At 42.7% G+C, this 12676-nt stretch overlaps 1 protein-coding gene across 9 annotated transcripts in view; it reads right to left on the bottom strand.

Annotated features, from left to right (window-relative positions):
- The window catches only part of ZNF462 (zinc finger protein 462), a 134579-nt gene extending 129484 nt beyond the window's left edge, over positions 1–5095 (bottom strand). For 7 of the 9 annotated variants that reach the window (XR_012506488.1, XR_012506489.1, XR_012506490.1 and 4 more), the window contains exon 1: positions 1869–2704. The gene's annotated coding sequence lies outside the window, so the exon portion shown is untranslated. Of the gene's footprint in view, positions 1–1179; positions 1224–1868; positions 2705–5008 lie in introns of those variants that run through there. The other 2 variants (XM_074361944.1, XM_074361946.1) reach the window with 2 other exon arrangements.
- Positions 5096–12676: the final 7581 nt, after the last annotated feature.

Raw genomic sequence — 12676 nt, 5'->3', positions numbered from 1 at the left:
CTTTCCTGAAGGAGGTCAAAATCCTTCAGGTCCACTCAAAAGGAGTGAAAAAATTCCAAAAGTTCTACTTTAAAATGGAAACAAACCCCTCCATAACTTGTAGCCACACTCCTTTGGTGGGAGAAAAATCTGAGCAGCCCTTCCAAGCCCCTCATTTCTTTGCACAAGAAACAGAGAGTGAGGAACCACCACAAGATTCATCCCCTGGAAGGGGAGTCGGGGCAAGCAGGCAAGCCTCCTCCTCCAGCCATCACCAACAGAGCTTCAAAATGGAGACATCCATAATTTTATAAACAATTCCCATCTCAGCTTTGTCTCCTGGAAACCGTGCTCTCCTCCATTTTCTGGTGGAGTTACAACATGACACGGCTTACCTGACTCAGTTCCCAGCTCTCAACCAAACTAGTCACTTCCTCAAAAAACCTGCAAGCCACCTCCAGAAACAAAACCAAAGCAAACCAAACAGCCAACACAGACACTCAGACACAGCCTCCGGGAGCCTGGGAGAAAGCCCCAACTGGTTGGTCTTTTCCCATCCCAGACGCGTGCTTAAAAATGAAACTTTTTTTTTTTTTTAGTAGGGGAGGAATATAAAAGGAACTCCAGGCAGCCTCCCTCCCTCTCAGTAGGTTCAGAGCTACAATGAAAAGAAAATGAGGGTTCCTCCAGGAATGGTGAAAAGCCTGGAGAATGAACGTGAGAAGAAGCTTTGTGTTTTGGAGTCTGGACTGGAACCAAAGCAGACAGCTTGCAAATGGAGGACAGGGAGATAAAGAAAGGGAAAGAGAGGGGCTGCTCCAATGGGGGGCGGCTGCGGCTTCCCCTCGTGTCTGGAAGGAAGGCAGACCCCTGGGAACCGCACCAGGAGTGAGGCGACCCCCAGGCCCCTGCCTGGGGTCTTTTCTCCCTTCCTCAGAGGAGAGCCAAGCATGTGTAATGGCTTCTCCTCTCCAGAAACCGTTGTCCTCCTCCACCAGACGCTTCTGAACCCCCAGCCTGGAGACAGCTCCTCAGCTGCTCCTGAACCTGCGCCCCCCAACCCGGTCGGCGCCCCCACCCCCCAGCCCCGCTCCCGCTTCTCGCCTCTCTCTCCACCGGCAGCACCAGCAGCCGCCGCCGCTACCCCCCGACACATCCCGACCCCGCATCCCAACTTCGGGGAGAGAGCGAGCCAAATACCTGAGGAAGAGGGGGGTGCCAATCCGCACGGCTTTGCCATCGGGCTGGGGACAGGCAGACAGAGAGGGGGAAAGGAAGGAGAGGGACAGAGAAAGAAAGAGGTCAACCCGCTCAGGTCGGGGCGGCTGGGAGCGCTCCCTCCTCTGCCCCTCGCTCGCTCCCTCTGGCTCTCTGCTCAGGTCTCCTCGCCTCCCGCCCTCCGCCCCCCTCTCTGTCCCTACTCCTGTCCCCACACTCGCAGCATCCGTCCTAAGCCTCCAGCTCTCTTCTCACTCATCTTTCATTTTCTCTTCTCTCCATAGAACTACATGAAATTAATTAAGCCACAGCGCTCCGCTCCCCCCAGCAGAAGGAGCAGCCAGCAGGAAAAGCACAGCCACCTCCACTGCCACCACCACCACCTTCTCCTCTTCCTCCTCCTCTTCCTCCCTCGCTTCTCCTCCTCCTCCTCCTCCCCCTCCAGCTCTCTCTCCCTCCTCCTCCTCCTCCTTCCCCTCCTCCTCCTCCTCTTCTCTCTTGCTTCTTCTCCTCTTCCAACAGCCAGTCCATGCAGGGGACTTCCTCTCCTCCCCGCTCCACCAACCCTCCTTGGCCGAATGAATGAGCGCGTTTGTGCCTCCACCACCCCGCGCTCTCCTCCCCGGAGCACTCGGACCACCCCGAGGTGCTTGTTAATTGCAGTAACTTACAGAAGAAGCGTCCCGGCGCCGGGAGGTGTTTCGGGTTCTCCAGCCCCACCGCCTCCTTATCCTCTTTCTCTTTCTCCTCTTCCTGCTCGGGTTATTGTTGTGGAAGTTGTTTGGGAGTCTCATGTGCTTCTGCCGGGTCTCAGCAATGGAGGATCGCCATCTTCCCTGCCTTCCTCGGCTCCTCAGACTCGCTGCAGCTGCAGATGACCTGAGATATCCGTCTCTCTCTCCCTCTCCCTCTCTCTCCCTCCCTCCCTCTCCCTCTCACTCTCTCTCTCCCTCTCTCTCTCCTCTTCTCTCTCCTCTCCCTCTCCCTCTCCCTCGCGCTCTCTCTCTCCCTCCCTCTGTGTCTCTCTCTGAATAATGAGCAACCAGAGGGAGAGAGAAAGCAAGACAGAAAGAGAGAAGGCAGACAATCTTCTCCTGCCACACAAAACGCCGGAGCACCAGGGGGTGCGCGAAGCCTTTCTAATAACAACAACAACGTGCAGGAGAGAGGAAGAAAAGAGAAAGAAAGAAAGAAAGAAATGAGGAAAGGGCTGGGGGGAGGGGGAGGAAGAATTATCCAAGAGCTGGAGAAGAGCAGAAGGAGAAGGTGGAGGAGATGCTGAGGCTGCGGCTGCTGTCCCCCCTCCCCCTCGCTGAACCCCAGAAGGAGGCAAGGTGGTTGCAAAGTTAAGGCTGGGACATTGTCTTTGTCACTCAGAGCAACACAGAACCAGGGCAGTGAGATGCAAGAGGAGGCGGTGGCGCCGGCGGAGGAGGAGGTAGTGGTGGTGGTGGTGGAGGAGGAGGAAGAGGAGGAGAAGGAGGCAAAGGAGGAGGAGAAGGGGAAGAGGCAGATGAGATGAATAAAGACCTGCGGAGAAGGCGGTGCGTGGAGCGCGGCGGCCGGGCTGAGGCGTGCGCGCTCGCGTCCCGGAGGCGCCCGGCCGCCCCGGCCGGCAGAGGAAGCCCCCAGTGAGGACCCTGCCGGGCCGCTCATAGCGCTCGCCCCATCAGCCCTGCCCGAGGCGCCGAGCAGCGGCCCCCGAGAGTCCCTCACACGCATCCATCTAGAGGCCAATCTTTGCAAAGAACATACATGGGGAACTAGAGGCTGCAAGTCTAAACCCAGATCAACCACGTGGGGCTTTTTAATCCCTTTCCAGCTTGCGGTGTGAGTATCTCCAGCGAAAAGCTCAAATTGTCCACCACTGGCACGTATTTTGAAGTCTTCTCCCCCGAAATAAAGGCTCATTGTGCATTTTATTTCTTTTCTGATATGGAATGGGGGGGTGGGGGAGGGAAAGAACCCATCATTCCGAGCCTCGGAACCACCACTTTCTTTTCCTAACTTGTGAAGTGTTTTGACGGCGCACCAAAAGGGGAAAAAAAGCCTACTTAAATAACTTTACACCTTCCAACCCCGCGTTGTTTGCACTTTCTGGCTGATCATCTAAAGGCTCGGAAAGTAACAATCAGAGCTCCTAATGATAAGGTGTCATGGTGTTGAAGACAAGAGAGCCAAGATGAAGCTTTCACACCTTGAATTTTTATTTAGTGTAATTTCCCCCCAAATCGTCCTGAACTATTTATTTTGCAAAGGAGTGGGTTTTACCCTCCTCTCTCACCACGTCTAATGTCTCCTAAGGCTTTAATCTGATGAGCGTTGGGGGGGGGGGGGTCCCTACAGTTTTAAAAAAAAATCGATACAGCAAGTCAGAAGCAATTGAAGTTCAAGGGCATGGGCTGGTTGTACCATTTCTATTTCTCGCAACCTCGAGTTGGACATCGACAGCCCTCGGGAGAGAGAAACACGCAGCGCGCGGGGCAGAAACCTTAATTAAAGTTTCTTTTGTCCGCGTCTGAATTGGGGGATGTTGCTGGATTCCTTTGCATTGGGGAGCGCGCATCCGGTGGAGAAGGCGCGGTGCGGCGGATCCAGGGCAAGATTGTCCTCTTTAGTACTCACTACCTCCCCTCACCCCTAACAACAGTCCGGGAAGATATCCCCATAAATTCCCCCACACAATAAAGGGGAGGAGGAGACGCGCGCGGAGTAGGTTCCCACCAGAGAGCCGGGTTTTATAAACATATCTGAATCCTCATTTTCCCAGCTTTTCCCCAATCGTTTATTCCGGGGTAGAATCTCTCACCCAGAGGCACGATTTCACCCTCTTCCAGTCAACACTTCCTGCCCTTTTCTCCTCCCACTCACATTGAAAAGCTTGGGAGCCCTAACAGGGTGTTGATGGCGGGGGCGATAAATAAATAAATAAATGACACTCTGCGCGTGCGGTGGAGAAGAAAGGAGGGGGAGGGAGAGGAAAGGCGAGGAGAGAGAAAAGGAAAAGTAGGGAGAGGAGAACAAGGAGGAGAAAGCTTAGAGGCGAAAGGGAAACGGGAGTCAAAGAAAGAAGAGAAAGAAGAAAGGGGAGAGGAGGACGGTAAGGCTGTTCAGGACTGAAATGACCCTGGCTTTGTACAGACTTGGGAGGACTACCCCTTCCAGGTGCCCGGAGGGACCTGGGTAAGTCCTACCGCCCCGAGCTCCTCCCCCAGGGACCTCAGGGGTGTCTGAGCGCTGGCCGCCGCTCCCCCATAAATTCCTCGTGGCAACCAGAGGAAGCGCGCCAGGTCTCCGCCGTCCCCTCAGTGCCCCGGCTGATAATTTACCTCTTTGTCTTTAATAAAAAGCTGACTTTTTCTGTCAAGCTCTGCACCGGGAAAATAACAATCGTATTTCAGGTTGAAAGCTCCTATTACTGCTGGGATTGGGAAGCTGTGATAAAATCTTCATCGACGTGAAGGTACCTTCTAGGTTGGCTTGGGTCGGAAGTCCTAAGATGGGGGCCGCCCTTCCCCGGGGGCAGGCGGGGTGGGGGCAGCGGCGCGGGGAACCGGGCGGTGAGGAAGGAGGAGGAAGCAGCGAGGTCAGAGGAAACCCGAGGCTCCTGGGGCACCAGAGGGCTTCCCGCAGTCGGGGAATGAGCCCTGGGGAGGAGCCTTTCGCGAGAGCGTGAGCGCGCCCCAACACGCCTCAGACCTCGTAAACTCACTTGGCAAAGACCGGCGAAGCGGCTGGCGGACCGACTGCGGTGAACTCAAGAAATTAACCTGCGCTGCAATTAAACGGGCTGCCGCCCTTTCAGACTCACCTCGAGCGACCGAGATAGAGAGCTCCCGAACCGGCCGCGGGGGGACCTGGCTCCTCCCTCCCGTCCCAGGAGAAGAGGACAAAAAGGGGAGATGGACTTGGAGATGGCCCCGCCCTTCAAACGCTCCAATCCTTGGAAACTAAACCTCCTCTCCAAGCCTCCACGTCTAGAAGGGACAAAGGCAGCGAGGAGATCCAGAGACCGGTGGGGAGATAGGTGGCTTTCGGGCTGCTCCAGTTGGTGCTTTGGGCGAAAGGGACAATGGCTAAGTTTCCATTCCAAATGCCGGATAGTCTTTAGAAGACCATCTTCTCGTTTAGGAGCAAATTGACTTCCCAAAGCCGTGAAGCAAACTCCTGCAAAACTCCCGCATTTCCCTGCTTTTTTGAATGTGGGAAGGCTCAAATGTCAATGATGCCATGCACAAATTTTTCGACTTTTTTGGAGTCACAAGTTCCTTAACTGTCCACCTAAAAGAACTGAAAAAAATTAAACGTGGCTGGGGAGTGGGCTTTTTGTTTGCTTTTTTTTATTGGGGGTAGTTTTCTTCCAAATGATAGGAAAGCATTTGGATAAATAAAAGCTGGGTCAAAGAAAGTGTTGTGGCTGAAGGTTTTAGTGAAAACCTTGACAAACTTGGCACTTAAGTAATTGCAATTATGCTTTGCCATTAGCGGACCATTAAGATAAACAGGAGAAAGTTCACACCTCCTGCTATTTCATTCCCTAAGAATATTCACAAAGATAATACAAGCCTAGTTGGTGGGTTCTCTTCTCCACCAGGAGAGTTCATTTCTAAATTTTTTAATTAAAATGGAAAAGCTTGGGTTTTGCACACAGGCAACAATGTGCGGGAAGTCTCATGGGGAGACGTTGACTCCGTGAAATTTGTCTTTTGTTAAACTGTACCCTATGCCATTATCCCCTGGAGTCATATGGGATTTCAAGACTTTATAAATGTTCCAGGAAATATGAATATGTGGCAAGTCTGGACTTTCTTCTCCCTTATCATGGGTGACTGGCATACAGACTCCTCATAAAGGGAAATTATGGCTCATCAAAAGAGTGACTTTATGAGCATTAATAGAATAATAAATCTTGCAATTTTACTTCAAAAATAGTGGAGTCCTATAATCAGAGTGACCCATGCAAATATGATCCACTTACTTGCCCAACTCTAGCAGGAGTGGGATAGTCTATAAATCATTTTGGTTTTTAAAGGTTAGGAAAGGAAGGCATCCAAACCTCTCAAAGAAAAGTGTTTATGGAGGGAAAGGGGACTTCTGTCCCCTGCAGGAAGGAATCATGGAAAGAAGGAAGACTTAGTCCACAGGCTACATTCCAAAGATAGAATTTCAACTGAAACAAGAGTGAATAGATGTTTCAATGTCATTGTTTGAATATTTACGTTACATCATATAAAAAAGGAAAAGTCCTGCTTCCTGAAAACTATGCAAATATAAATATATATATATATATATATATATATATATATATATATATATATATATATATATCCAGTTTACAACCCTGTTTTCTAAATTCCAGCTGGAAAACTGTTCAAGCTGATGATTTTAAGTGTAGATGAATAGAGAGTATGGCTTTTTCAGAAGTCTTAATTATTCCACCTTAAACATTTGACCATATTGTGACACATCTCTTGCACTTGGTGATATTTTCCTGCCAATGCAAAACCCTTTTCCATTCAATTCAAGATTGTCTTTTTACTACTTGAGTTTGTTATTTTCAATAGGTTCTTTATTTTGAATTTTTAAGACGTTTTATTCTTGTTGGAAATTACTCAGTCTTTTAAAAAAAAATTTTAAGACCTCAGATTGGATAATTATGGATTTTCCAAATATCAGGAAAGTGAAGTCACTAACACACCTTCCTTCTGATTCCTTACAGAAAAATCACTGTGCTTTCATAAACCCAAATCTAAGCATATGTAACTATTGACTAGTGTCCACACCTAGGGAGGAGTGACTAAGAGACATTTACTGAAAGATGAGAAAGGTGGGTAATTCATGATTCTGAACAGCTCTCAAAGGAAGGGAAATTGCCATAACTTATATTAAACTTAGCCTGTGTGAATCTTTGTATATATACCTTTGGATACCAAAGAAGATGTTTCAATAGCAATGTTCTAAAATTCAGAAAAAAAGGTCTCTTTCCCAGTTAGAAGTTAAATTTACAGTTCTGTCAAACTAGTTATTGGAATACGGGATATTCGTGTGGAATATCAGTCAGCCACTGAATATTTGTTTAGCGTCTACAATATGCCATACTCAGAGCTGAATACTAGGGATACAAAGATGGGGCCAAGTCTAAATGCACGATCTACTTCAGGAACCACTAGCTTTAAAAATCCCATTGTATGGATTTATATAGAACTTTTGATTTTTTAGTTATTCAAAAGCAATACAGGACTTTGACTAATAAGGAGATTATGATTAATATGAACACTTTTGTTCCTCCTATGGAGTTACTGAGAAGTAATATGTTGTTTAAATAAGATTTTTGGATTTTATCCTAAAGTCAATGTCTTATCTTCATTCATAATTTATCATGAAATTCTTCCAACCCAAGGGTCTTCTTAAGAAAGAAAGAGCTGTGTTAGACCAACTATTAGATGAACCAACATTTAGAAGGAAAAGACTCAGTTGAAAGACTGTCCATTTGTTCAGGCATCCCTTTCAGCAGACAGACCAGTATTTCCAGATTCCTTCTACTTGCACTCAAACTGAAGCCCAGAGAGGGGATGTGACTTGGTCAGGAACACAGAGCTGGCTGAGGACAATCAGCTGTAGAAGCTATACTTGCCACCATGGCAGTTTTCCAAAGTTATTCTGCTATCACCTTCAAAATTTATTTATTTTTGACGTGTTTGCACGTGCTGACTTGTACTGTTATTTACTTAATACGTATTATTTTTAAATCAACTTAAAAAAAATCTGAGCTCCATCAAAAGCAATAATACTCATGAAATCACAGATCAGATGGGCTATTTATATATAAAATTTCAACATACATCAAAATAAATATATGATTATTAAAATTAGGATAATGAAAAAAATTTTGGATTAAAGAACAGCCTGCTGGTATACACACCTAACTCTGAGTGGTAAGAGTGAGAAAGGTAAAAAAGAGAGTGCCTGAATTATTTTTGTGTTTGCCAACAGGAATCACTTTTATAATTAAAAAAATAAGAAAAAAAATTGTGTGGTCTAGTGGTGGCTAGTATACGCCCCAATTAAGCCCTCTCATTATATATTCTTAGCAGGAATTAAAAATTAGCACAAGTCATGACACAGCGTTGTAAAATGACTATAACTCAATAAAAAAATGTTAAAAGAAATTAGCACAAGTCTTTTTAGTGCAATTGAAAGTCTTTAAAGTCATATTTAAAGTCTTAAAATGTTCACACTTTTTTGTTCCCTTAATTCCTCCTCTTAGAATCTACCCTAAGGAAGCAGTCAAAGATGTAGAAAAGATTTACACAAGAAAATGATACAGGTAAAGTAAACAATTGAAAATAACTTGTGATTAAGAGAAGAGGAAAGGTTAAGTCAATAATAATATATCCCCACTATGACATAGGCAGCTTAAAATTATTTATGAAGATTTTGAAATTAAATAGAAAAATGGTCTCCTGCTAGGTAAAAGATCTGGATGTAAAATTATGATCACTGATTATTTTTTCCTAGTGCACATACTCAAAAAACCACCTTGAAAGGAAATATGCCAGCATGTCCAGAGTAAGTTGACTTCTCATTATAAAAATTTTAGAAAATGTAGAACTTATAAATGATCTATATAAGTTATAAAAGTATATAGTATATATATACATACATATATATGTGTACATATATACACACACACATATTGTGGAGTTGACTGCTTTCTTTGAACTGAATTACCAATTGTTTAAATATTTCAAAACATTTTAGAGTTGAATGATAGAACACATTATAAATTATAAATTATAATTATAAATGTGTAAATTACAAATGTGTCTCGAAGACCTTATTAATATTGCTAATAAAACAGTGTTACAATATCTCTTTTTCACAAAGATAATTTAATTTGCTCTTTACAGGGACAATAGGAAGGTTTGAGTGAGTATTTTGAGCACATTTTCTATACAAAAGAAAATTTAGGACCAAAGAGATTGAATGATTTAACCTAAGGTCTTCTGATGCTATTGATGTAAAAAAGACTGAAATCCAGGTCTCCTAATTTCTACTCTCATATTTTGACATCTAGTTCCACTATAATCCCCAAAACATTATCAAATATTATCAAAGGAAAATTTCTAATGACCAATATGAAAAAGATAATCTTCATTAATTATGTAAATGAAAGCTCTGATATTCTTTTACACCTAAAAGTTAGCAGAAATATACACTGTATATGTACATTTACATTTCTCAGTTGTTAGTAAATATAATCGCAGTTGCTGAAAATATGGAAAAAAATAGACCTTCTAGTTTTCTGTTAGTGGGAACATGACAAGTTCCAATCTTTCTGGCTTTCTTAGAAGTCTTTAACCTAGGAATTTAACTTTAAAAAATTGACTTAGGAAATATTTATAACTGTTTTTGTACGAGGAAGTTTATTGTGGCATTAATACCCAACAGCAAGTGTTTGGTTAAAGAAATTAAGCTCATCTATGTAATAGGAAGTTATATAACTATCAAATTCTGTAATAAATAAATGATAATGAAATATTTACATAATTTTTGATAAGAAAAACAGATTTCAAAACAATATATATAGCACTATCCCATATTTATAAATATATGTGTGTGTATCTAGGCATTGAAAAATTATTTAAAAAGTATAATCAAAGTGTTAACAGTAGTTTTTCCCAGGTGAGGTAATTTTTTCTAGGTGAAGTAATTATGGGTACATTATATATTTTTTTCTGCTGTGGCTTCTTAATTTTTTAAACATTTGTACAATGAATATATCTCTTTTGCAATTAGAAAGAAAAAGCTTTAGAACTTTTCCAAATAAATTTTGCCAGCACAAAATTTCTCTTATATCATAAAGACTGACCAAACCAAGTATCTGTCTAATTTATAAAAAGAAAAATAAAGTTTTTAACTGTACAGTTTTATTAATCATTATTTAAAACACGCACACCTTGAAATCCTTGCATGTATTCATTTGATTTCTCAAACAGCCTTTACTCAGAGTTCAGTGCTTCTAGTACAGATTTTGAGTATTAACTACCAGCACCGAAGTGACTTGACTTTGCAGCCACCAACCACCAACCCATGACTGACCCCTCTTAGATTTTGTGTTAGTTGGCACTTTCACTATAACATGGAATCCACACATCCTCTCTCCTGTCCACTGGGTTGGGATTTGATTTCCCAGCAAGCTGCTAAAAACAGTGTTTCACAAAAGTTAACTCATTGGCTACGTGTTTTTTTAAGTATCTGGAATGCAGAACAAGTTTATTTTTTAGTATCTTTCTGTTGTTTTTCAAGGAGCAGTTTTAAGTGAGTATTTATTGATTTAATGTTTAAAGACAAATCCAGATCTAACACGGACATCTACTCACTTGTTTCCAGCTCCTGCTCTTATGAGTGATGACCTTGGGCCCCATGCATCAGTTTCCACATCCGTAAAAGAAGTATAATTAAATACTTACAGGATTGCTCTGAGGATTTCTTTTAATGCATATGAAGAACATGGAAATCTGTTACCATAAGCTAATATGACCTGCGTCCTTAAAGTTTTACTGTGGGTCGGCATAGACGAAGAAAGAACTCATTTTGGAGTCAAGAGTCAGGTATCTAGCCAGAAGATCAAAACCAGAATATGTACACATGACAAAAAAAAAATCATTACTATTTAAAGAAATCTTAAAAATCAACAATGATCATTTAAAATTAAAAAACCTCAGTATGATCAGTTGTATCCAAGTTGTCCTATTATTGTTTATTTTTGCTTGTTAGTTCACTTTGTCATTTGATAGAACTCAGCTGCCAGATGTGTGACAGTAGGCTTTTTAAAAGTGGAAGAGAAAATCTTAAAATCAAGAACATTTTATTTATTGATATCCCAAATCCAAGAAATTGTATGTGTTCAGGAAAATCCATAGTGTAGGAATTGTTATAATTGTAAATAAATAAACTACAGCCAACAAGGAACATTTTATTTTACTTCATTTTTCTGTGCGTTGTACAGAGACCGCCATTGTTCATTGGTCTAGCTTTGGATCAGCAGTGTTCTGCTGGAGCCCAATTTGGAAACCGCTGATCTGTTCCAGATGAGAAAATGGTCTCAAGGAAAAGTGATTTGCCCAGGATTACAGAACAAGTTATTGAAGATCCAGACCCACTCAGTTCCTCTTTATGGCAAATTTCACTACATCCAAATTGCCTGTCCTAGCAAGAGAGATTTCCTTGAGCTGGTACTGAACCAAAAACTCAGTTATCTTCTTTTCTCCCTCCTTCCTTCTTTCCCTCCCTCCCTCTCTCCCTTCCTTTCTAAGGTGTCCCAGAAATGAGAAAATGTGCTTTACATGAACAACAATAATTATCAGCTTAGTCAACCAATAACTAATTTTTATGCTTTGTCTAAATTATTTTGATGACTTTCAGTTCATTTCATCTTTTTTTCTAACCTAGAGGATTAGCAGAGTAGCTAATTGTGTTCTCCCTATATCAACATCTTCTATTCCTTGGGAATATTTAAGGTTTTCCTCCATCTTTTCCTTCTCATCTTTCACTCTGAAAGGGTTTTTTTTTTTTTTTTTTAATAGGCTTAAGATCAGGAAAGAAAAAAAAAAAAGACAAAGGTGGCATAAGGGTTTCCCCTGGAAAATCATCCTTCTCCTTTTATTTCACACAGAGATATAAATGGAGAAACAGCACTATTCTGCATATCAGGGATCCTATGAAAGAAAAGTTGATTGTCCTGGCCCGTTTGCGTTCACTCTGTATCATGCAGCCTTCACAAAGGAATTATTCCTATTATTGAAAAAGGAGACTCTCATTTGACTTACAACAGAGCCTTGAATTTGAAATTAGTAGGGACTTTTTAAATGTCATGATCATGGAATTATAGTATCAACTTGGTTATCATATTAACTCTGTGGGTACCAGAACCAAATGCTACAGCATATAATGTGGAAAAAGAAAAGCAACAGTGATTGTTATTACAGTTCCATTTGACTATAGCCAGGATGTAGTAGATACTCTTGTCCCATCCATTGAGGAGACTGCAAAATCCAAGACATCTCTGGTGAACTATCACCTGAACACCTCAGGAACACAAACCCTCATCAGGCAAAGGGATATGGTGTTTGTGAGAGAAGATGCATACATGTCGGTCTCGGGGCTGGGGAAAGCCCTAAAGCACTGGATCTGAAAGAGGAATCTCTGATATCTGTAAATGATCTCAGAAAGCAATTCCCACAAACACTTGAAAAATCTATTCATGACAACAATTTATGACATGGAGATTATATCTGCTGTTTTATATTTGGAGGAACCAAGACTCAAAGCAGTTCAGTGACTTTGCCCAAGATCATTCAACAAGCACTGGGACTTGAACTCAGGACTTCTGCTTCCAGATAGCACCATCTTTTCTTATTGTCAAGTATTAAACTCCTGGTGTAACACAGTAATCTGTTTTTTCTATCTATCTATC

This window comes from Camelus bactrianus, chromosome 4, assembly GCF_048773025.1.
Source record: "Camelus bactrianus isolate YW-2024 breed Bactrian camel chromosome 4, ASM4877302v1, whole genome shotgun sequence".
Classification (NCBI taxonomy): Eukaryota; Metazoa; Chordata; class Mammalia; order Artiodactyla; family Camelidae; genus Camelus; species Camelus bactrianus.
This window is presented reverse-complemented; position numbering and strand designations above follow the sequence as displayed.